We start from the raw sequence: 8,001 nt of genomic DNA, 5'->3' as shown, positions 1-8,001 counted from the left end.
ATGTAATGAATTACAAACAAATATTCAATGAATTTCCAGAAGCAGGGGCTGCACAAGATGTTTATAGTCATTATTCAATAAAGCCAAATACAACCAAAAGATGATAAAAATATCCATTTGAAAATTCAAAAATCATCTCTGAACTATGCCCTGAATCAAAGAGGAAATTACATGCAGGATAGATTACCTATAATCAATGAAAAGGAAACTCTTTCATATCAATATCTGTGTTCTACATCTGAAACCATATTCAAGGACATTGTTTGGCTTTGAATATATTTGTAGGTTTCAAAAGCCGACTAAAAATAGCTGAACCAACCACAGAATAAAATTCTGTATTGGTATAAAAACATCTGGAAGGGAACACACGAAACTCTAACAATTGTGTCTGTGGAGGAAGCTGAGGTTGAAACTTATAGCCGAGGAAGACTTTAGCTAATCTCTAATGTTTGAAGTTCAACCCTGGCAACATCCATTATTTATACAACTAATCTGTAGTTTTTTTTAAATAAGAAAAAAGTGATCGATAAATACATTGAACACCTAATTTGGGAATCTAAAAATAAAAGACTAAACAAAAGCTTACAAAGAATACATAAAGGAAATCATGGGTGATAGGGGCAGATAGATGAGTATACTTCCCGGTGAGGCCACTTGAGTGACACTCAGAACTGTCCCTGAGAAATGACACATTTTAGTTTCCCACATGGGGGCCATGTCAGAGGCATTCATGCCGCACTTTCTAAGTACCTCGAAGACATGCTGGGACCGCAGCCAAGTCAGGCAAACAGCTGGCTGGGTGCCCGTCTCCCCAGGGTATTCTTAGAACCTCTGGCTGAGTCCTCGGGGCCTGGTATCTGTTGTGGCCTAGAACCAGAATGGCTGGACTGCCTTCTCCGTCCTTAGACCAGTACAGTCCAGGGGTTATGCAGAGGCCGAGAGAAAGAGATCAGGCACATGGGCAGCTAAGATCAGGTCTCTTTGACCTTAAAAGAAAATCCAACTGCCTTTCTGCAAGTCCCTAAGAAGTGGGAAAACCCCAGAGGCCTCCACTGACATAATTAATACATTACTTAATAGTCAGTTGTCAATTACAAAAATCACCTGGGTGGCTCAGTGGGTTAAGCGTCTGACTTTGGCTTTGGCTCAGGTCATGATCTCACAGTTTGTGAGTTCGAGCCCCCCACTGGCAGTTCCGAGCTTCCTTGGGATTCTCTCTCTCCTTCTCTCTCGGCCCCTCTTCCACTCGCATTGTCTCTGTCTCCCTCAAATGAATAAACTTTTTTAAAAATCTTAAACTTAAAAAAGTCAGTTGTCAATCAAATGCTTTTGTACCGAACCACGTTCAGTGGAATACAAATCTCTCACAAAGAAGATACCGATTCCTTGAGGAGACTATAGTCAACCTAGCAAGCAGATTGGATGCAGAACAGAAATGGAAACCCCCTGGAAAGGAAATGGGGATATAGAATGTATGGAGGGGATAGGGGGTTGGCTTTCCAGAACACAGACCCCTGGGGCCATCAGAATCAGCCAGGACCTGGACTATCACATGGAATGAGGCATAAGATAACACCTGTAGGAAAATGTCCATTTAAAAGCCTGAACCCTGTATTAGTGTGGGGGTGATTATTCCTCAAAGTGTGTATGTGTGTGCACGTGCTTCATACCCACTGTATACATATATGTATAATATTTACTTATGTTTTCCCACTTAATAGTAGATTTTGATCATCTTTCCCGTCGCAAAGATATAGCTCTAGCTCACCCTGCCTCAACTTCTAGGAGGATTAGGCGTTCATTCCATGGCCGAGTCATCCGGTCTGTATTTCCTGGTTTAGGGTGCAGTCCAGAGTCAGCGAAGATTCCCGGTGCACTGAGCACTCAGGCTCAGGGCCTGAGGGCACGTCTTCCTTCTCCTCCGCACACAGGCTGAACAAAGGGAAGTTCAGCAGGGCATTAGAAGAGCCCCCAAAGTCCTTCTTTCCAACCCTGCCTTCTGCACGGCCCCCAGCACTCCCAGCCCTGCCACTCTAAGCTGGGTGGCCCTTCCTTCCCAGTGCCAAATCCTGGAAAATTGGAAACTGCCGGTTCCAAAGTCCTCGGTTTCTTTTCAACCCAAACTTCTTTTATATCTCGAGACGATGTATGACACATTTTTAGTCCTCCAGTCCCTTTGCAAACTTTTTCAATTTCTTCGTCTCAAGGGTAAACACATGGACCTAACTCACACTGTGAAACGAGAAAAAATGCATTCCTAAAGCCAGATGGGAAGACAGAAGAACTTATTCAGAGACTCCTGCCCATGACAGGCCACGCTACAAGTGGAGAATCTTAAGGACTTGGGTAACAGAAAGAGCAGAGGGTAGAAGCAAGCACATTCATTCGACAAGTATTTGTAGAGCACCTTCTGGGCACCAGGGTTCTGCCAAGTGGCAGGGGACGAAGTGAGAGGGACAGCCAGGTGCCGGAAGGTACAAGAGCCCACGTGGGCCATTCCTTCTGTGGTGCTAGGGTCTTCTGGACAACTGTGTATGAGTGGCCCTAGTCACGTGACAGTCGGTGTCCCTGACCAGAGTTTGCGGCACCGCCAGCAGCAGGAGTCACCCTGGTCCCTCTGTACAGAGCAGGAGGAGTTACCACAGAGGTGAAGCACCTGGCCAGAAGAAAAAGCTCTGACAAGCACGAAATTCCAGTAAAACTCAATTCTTAAATAAAGTTATCAGATCAGAAATCCAAACAGTGAGCACTTAAGAGCAAGGAGGTGCATAAAATGAGAAAGTGCTGTACTCGGCACTCTTTTGGATGGGTAAGAGTTATGGCTGTTGTCCTTTTAGTGCCTGGGAAGGGTTATAAATAGCAATGGAAAAAGGGATTTTCCCATACGCTCTTTCAAATACACGCACGTGCGCGCGCACACACACACACACACACACACTCACATTCACACATTTTAACACCGTGCTGTATTTTTCAGATGGTTTCAAAATTTTAAACAAATGAATTACTCAGATGGAGATATTGAATGCACCAGGTCTGAACTCAGCAATGAGTTACACCAAAGAGCTAAAAGCATGACTGTGTGAAGCAACCTCAAGACACAAACCAGGACTCTGACTCTTGAAGGAAGAGAGGGTTCCCATGGAGAAGCCTTGTTTCACTCGTTGCACAGAGCACCCAGATGCAGGATTATGACTATTGACCCTTCCCGGTGTGCCCGGATGACTCCTTCCCTGGGCGGGGCCGGGTGCCCAGCAAGGGTGAGAAAGGGCTCTGGAAAGGCAGGAGAGCAGTCTTTCATTTAAGTCTAAACCATAGACAAGGAAAATCAGAACTTTCTCTCTGATTCAGGGGCCCACGTCTACAGGCTCTTCTTTTCCAGTAAAAGAACAAAAAACTGAGAGATATTTCAGGATTCCATAGCCATGATGTCTTCTACCTACAAATGATTAATTCTTGTCCTGGCAGTGACCAAAGGGAACCTGCTTCTACGCAATGCTGCCACATGAACAGAACCAAGAGGGAAGATCAGGAAAAGGTGTTTTCTTGCCCCAAGGCTGCTATGCTCGGAGGGCATTTGCAACAGTACAAACAACAGAAATGTGTATTTCTTAGCTACTTACTAAGCACTTTGGGCACTAAGAGCTAGGGAAGGGGCAAAAATTAACGCATTTCGCAAGTATATCTTGAACACTTAGGTTGTGCCAGGCTCTGTACTAGGTTCTGGGGATGGGTGATGAGTAAGGTCAAAGAACTCCCTTCCCTTACAGAGCCTACATTTTGCTGGCAGGCAGACAACTGACAGGCAAACACAGAACGAAGCAAAATAATGACCATGAAGGAAGTGACGACTGAGAAGGGCAATGAGGTAGACATTTTCTGGGAAAGGCTAATTTGAAAGGATGATTTGTTTCACTAAAGTTTGAAGGCTAACAAGGAAGTAATTACATAAAGAGCCAGGATGACTACCTCAGCCCAAGGGACGGCGAAAAGTGGGGAAGATCATGGTGTTCACAGTACTAAAGGGAACCACATACTGATCCCTTCCAAGTCGGTCAGATAACAGACTCAGCAGCAGTAGAATGATTTTTGATATTAAGGCACATTGAAAATGGATATAACTTTCCCAGGAGAAGATGGAGGTGTCCACGCCCCTCCTGGCAGATGAGGGTACAGGTTCGGTGGTGGTGATGGTCCAAGGTGCCACAGTCAGTTCCTCTGGGCTTGATAAGGTGAGGACACTAAGGAATAAAAAGCACTGCTGTGTTGGAGTAGTTAGAACAGACTTAAGAAGAAAAAAATTTCCTGATAGGCAGAACCAATGTTGCATTACCTTGCAACAAATGAAGAAAGCCCTGGAATTTGTTCAATTGCCAAAACATGGCCCCATTTATGATGAAATTTAGAATTCTAGTTCTACTGAGTTTTATGCTATTTATGGTTCTATGGCTGCCAAAGAAATGGTTTTCAACTTGAAATGTGATCCTGTGGTTTCACTTAGAGCTCGTGCTCTAGCATCTAACGTATTTAGTCCTCATGGCCATATATTAATGCTTTAACGTATTTAGTCCTCATGGCCGTATATTAATGCTTTAACGTATTTAGTCCTCATGGCCGTATATTAAGGTTAGCTGGATTTAAAAACCTGACAGACAAATGCAATCATGGAATGTTAAAAAATACAAACCTATTTCTAAACTAGCAGCCTCTGAGCCTACGTATTTTTCTTGGTGCCCAGATGGGGAGCACATTTTAACTGCCATGCATGTTCCCAGGTTGTATGTTAATAATGGGTACAAGCTTTGGCATTATGCCAGCCCTGTCCTGGCAGCCATTTTGGGACAGGCTATTTCCAGCAAAAACAATAGCTTACGAGGCAGTTAAAAGTGATGTACCCAATGAAGAATCTAAATTTGCAGTGGTTGATAGATTTTCGGGTTTAAGAAGCAAACCAGTCACCAATTCCAAGCTCTCTGAGGAGACACCACTGCTGAATTAGAAGTCACAACCAGGAAACGATAAGCCATTATCAAAAGCAGCTCTTAAAAATCAAAGGAAATATGAGGCAAAGAGAGCTGCAAAGCAGAAAGCAAGAAGTGACAAGAACCAAGATTTGGCATCGACCCCTACCCCACAGAGCACACCACGAAATACTGTGTATCTGTTCACATCTGGAGACTCTGAGACAGATGAAAAATTCAAAAACCAAAGACCTGAAGGCAATTGAGCCCTGAAAGAACAGTCAGCAGCTGAACCACCACTAGAAAAACTCTAAGTTGGAGACGTTTAAGGAGATGCCATCTTCTCCAGAAGCAGGAAGATTTGAAATTGGTTACTTTAAAGATCGACAGAGAGAGCAAGTTGTTAGCATAACGGTGGAAATACATCTTCTGCCTTAAACCCTGTAGAGCACGTGAATTTCCCCTACCCATCATGTACCCAAGTTTATTGCTCATCTATAACTCAGCCATTTTCCAGGCTTTGGAATATATGTGAAATTAGTTAATAATGCCCATTAAATTGGCTTTTCCTACCTTTCAATACATGTAGAAAAGAGATGCAAATTTCTTAGCTAAGTTCAACAGACTGTTAGTCAAAAATCATTATTATTCAGCATCACTTACATAAATGAATAAAGGCATTTAAATGAAAAGAAATACAGCCCATTAGACTGGATAAAAGGAGTCAGTGCAAAAGCAGCAAGGTATACCAAAGTTTGTCTCTGTAACTTTAGAATGAATATTTCTTTCTTTTGAACCTGTATTAACTTACTAAGTTATTCAGTATAAACTCAATATAGTAATTTTCTGAAAAACTGAATTGCTTTATAGTCCACTTCCTCCTGGAGTCTTTAATGTTTCCATTATTGTATTTTTAAAATTTTTTTTTTTTAGCGTTTATTTATTTTTGAGACAGAGAGAGACAAAGCATGAACGGGGGAGGGTCAGAGAGAGGGAGACACAGAATCCGAAACAGGCTCCAGGCTCTGAGCTGTCAGCACAGAGCCCGACGCTGGGCTCGAACTCACGGACCGCGAGATCATGACCTGGGCCAAAGTCGGCCGCTTAACCAACTGAGCCACCCAGGCTCCCCTCCATTATTGTATTTTTAAACCAAGACTCAGGCTTTGCTTTGTCCAAGGAGGGACCCCACCCCCCCCCCAAGAGTCTGAACACATGCCTGGGTGTCATTTCTCCTCACAAAGAGGAATTTATGCAACCTCTTTGGTAGCCTGGAGTGGTCAGAAATGGTGCTGGATGCAGAATTCTGCTGTGCTGAGCCTCTCATTTATTTCTGGATGTGTATTTCTTACCTCCCACAAGCTAAGCCGTATCTACACCTAGTCAAGATAAAATAAAAAATCTCATGTGGAGTCTGTCAGGAAGGACAATGATAATTTATGTGAAAGTTTCTAGCAGGTAACAGAACTTTTGAGAACAAGTAAACCTAATTACAGCAGTAGAACACAGAGAAGAGAATGCGATGTGGCAAGAATAGGATCCAGAGAAACCATTTTGAGAAACCAGAGGGAGGCGGTTCCATTCAGCCCCCTGCCGGTGATGCCATTTGCACAGGAAGACAGGGGAAGTCACATTTCCCCTCGCTGGCCCTGAACCTGTGTCTAGACCCAGTTGCCCAGCAGAAACAGGTCTCTGTGAATCGTCCAGGATGGCTGACATTTGTGGGGAGGGCACCATCCACCCGGGAAGTGTCACGTCTCTTGTGGTTTTTCTCTGTCCTCGGTTTTTACCTCGAATACAAATTTGAGCTGTTTGCATTGTTGTGGGACACAGAATTTCTCTTTTAATTTTTTTTTAGTGTTTATATATTTTTGAGAGAGAGACAGAGTGTGAGCAGGAAAGGGACAGAGAGAGAGGGAGACACAGAATCCGAAGCAGGCCCCGGGCCCCGAGCTGTCAGCACAGAGCCCGACGCCCGAGCTGTCAGCACAGAGCCCCACGTGGGGCTCGAACTCACGAACAGTGAGATCATGACCGGAGCCGAAATCGGCCGCTTAACCGACTGAGCCACTCAGGCACCCCCAGAATTTCTCTTTTAAGCTTCATGTAGCTGATCCAAGGTACAACCACAATCCACACTCTGCCTCCTTCTGGAGAAGGATGCTACTCCCCACTGCGGGCAGCAGGATGCCATCTCAAACTTGGAAAGCGCGCCGTGCTTTTTAACGCTGCATCAAAGGTGACCAGGGAGGAGGCAAAGAGGTAGGCTGACGCCACAAGATACTTTCTTTCAGTCTGAGGTCGTTGGGAAGTAAATGGTTTCTTAGACTAACAGCTGCTTGGAGAGGTGGAGATCTCTTCCAAATAGAAAAAGTGATTCTCATGGAGGAAATAAAGGCTCTGAAGGCAACATTTGTCACCATTTCCAAGAAGGGATAATAGAAATAAAGGGCTTCAGGGCACCTGGGTGGCTTAGTCAGTTAAGCTGCTGACTTTGGCTCAGGTCATGATCTTGCACCCCGTGAGTTCGAGCCCCACGTCGGGCTCTGTGCTGACAGCTCAGAGCCTGGAGCCTGCTTCAGATTCTGCGTCTCCTTCTCTCTCTGCCCCTCTGCCTCTCATGCTCTCTCTCTGTCTCTCTCAAAAATAAAGAAACATTAAAAAAAATTATAAAAATAAAAAAAATAAAGGGCTTGATTTTCTTCCTGTATACCTTTCTTTAGAATAACCCACTTGAGCAAGCAATGCCTCTGGTTTCTCTGCCCAGAGTTTCGGAGGAGGGGAGCCAGGCTCCGCAGGGAAAACGAAGGGTGGTTTCTGCATGAGGAGAAACAGGCCCTCCTATGAGGCTTAGAGAAAGTCTCAGCGTTCTTCCTCACACTGCTGTAGCTCTGTGATCCACATCCTTTCCCTAATTCCTTGGAAAAATGCAGGAAAAGCCTTACTTCCCTCAGCTCCTGGAAAACCATTGGAAATCTGGCTTCTGCAGCCAGGTCCTTTCCCTGGAAGAACCCGATGAAGAGTGTGACTAGGGATATGT

The 8,001-nt window shown here is 44.5% G+C and overlaps 1 pseudogene; it reads left to right on the top strand.

The window, feature by feature from the left end:
- Positions 1-4,321: 4,321 nt before the first annotated feature.
- Positions 4,322-5,373, top strand: LOC102950163 (annotated as a pseudogene).
- The last annotated feature ends 2,628 nt before the right edge of the window (positions 5,374-8,001 follow it).

The sequence above is a fragment of the Panthera tigris genome, chromosome D2 (genome assembly GCF_018350195.1).
Source record: "Panthera tigris isolate Pti1 chromosome D2, P.tigris_Pti1_mat1.1, whole genome shotgun sequence".
Classification (NCBI taxonomy): domain Eukaryota; kingdom Metazoa; phylum Chordata; class Mammalia; order Carnivora; family Felidae; genus Panthera; species Panthera tigris.
Note: the sequence above shows the minus strand (reverse complement) of the source record. Positions and strands in the feature narration are given on the sequence as shown.